Genomic DNA, 1,705 nt, shown 5'->3' with positions numbered 1-1,705 from the left:
ATAGCAACTTCAATAACTTTGTTGTAACGAATATTTTCGTCGGGACCCCCATCAATTAGGTAGAAAGAAAACAGTTGTATAGAAAGTGGTAGAAATTACATTTCAATTTGATTTATACCTGAGAACATAACAATCGGCTTCACTTTCTCATCTGAACTTTTTGTTATAGAATTGAATTCAGGGAGGTTCAGTAATCGTTCAAAGTCCATACAATGACTTAAAGCAGTTGATGAACAATGTTTGCCGGAGCGGATGGCGACATAAGTTGGACCTGAATATTCGACGGCACCGGACATTCATAGGTCATTTCTGTCAACAGCTATACCTGCGTATACAGACGGGATGAGCTTGTGCCCGGTTGCGACGACCCAATCATGATCCGGAAGTTTGACCCGATACTGCATGTGCAAGAGCATAGGGGCCTGTATTTTCGCTGCCGTTATCCCTATGGCCACTCTTGTCAAAATAAAAAAATAATTACACGTTAAGTTTACAAACGCAGTAAATAAAACGACAGTGGCAATAGAAAAATAGTTCTAATAACAGACCAGAAAATATTTGAAATTATAAATACCTTGCTTTGTCGTCTTGAGAGATGTAGCACACTTCTGAGGGACCCAAAAGAGATGCAAGTTCATCCATGGCTCGTATAGTTGCTTGACACAGTCGCTGATCGGGATGACTTTTATGAAAGTCGTTCTGAGCCCGAATAAGTCTCACTGGAACCGTGTTAATATGACGCTTTCCTTGGTGGCTACTACTCCTTTTTGGCTGTAATCGAAGGTATACTGATGATCTTTTCACGTGAAATCCGTCTTTAGTTAGTTGCTCAGTTAAATCATCCAAGGTTAAGATACTACGATAGATTTCATCTTGTCGTTTTTCATGAGCCGCTGATCCATGCCTAGCAATTCGAACAATTTCGGACAACAACAAAGGTTGTGTTTCTTCAAGGCGAGGCCTACCTGCACTGCCAGTGTCCTTGATCTTCAGTTTTGATTTTAAATTAGGGTCGCCCATTTAATAGGTCAATTTTATTTTTAGTTGCTTCTTGGGCAGGCGTTTTCGCAGAACTGGTACTTTTTGAAGAAATTCTCTACTCTGTTTCAGAGTCCGTCGATACAGGCTTGATCCGAATCAGGTTGAAATTCTAGTTCTTGTGGGCTTTCGACGGCTGTTTTGGTTTTTAAATGAGATGTCTATGAGTTGAGTTGGCGAAAAATTGCATTAGTCCACCTATCTTTTTCGCAGCAATAGCATTAAGCTTTTTAAGATATTCTTCAGCTTTTAGTTTTATCAGCAACGGTATATTTTCTGAACTTAATTTTATTGACTCCCATTCGTTGTTAAGTTCTTTTTGGTAAGTTTCTTTTTTCTTGTCTGGATAAGCTTTACAATCAATATACCTGAAATAATTGTTGGTAAATATTAGGCTGATACATTGTTGACCAAGATCGGAGCGAACAACAACTGAGATGAAATGGGACAATTATCAGCATCCGCCGGATTTAGGACGAGATTGTCGCCCATGGCTCAATAAAAAAGAAAACGTCAAGGAATTGTGGATTCCCCCTTACCTGTCGGTCGCAGAGGAACAACTTAAAGGCCTTGAACGAAACGACGCAACCCAAAACGGAATCAGCCGATTGATCTGACTCGATCTGACTCCGTCCGTCCTCCCTTAATGGCGGATTGAACATCCAGC

This window comes from Daphnia pulicaria, chromosome 4 (genome assembly GCF_021234035.1).
Source record: "Daphnia pulicaria isolate SC F1-1A chromosome 4, SC_F0-13Bv2, whole genome shotgun sequence".
Lineage (NCBI taxonomy): Eukaryota > Metazoa > Arthropoda > Branchiopoda > Diplostraca > Daphniidae > Daphnia > Daphnia pulicaria.
This window is presented reverse-complemented; position numbering follows the sequence as displayed.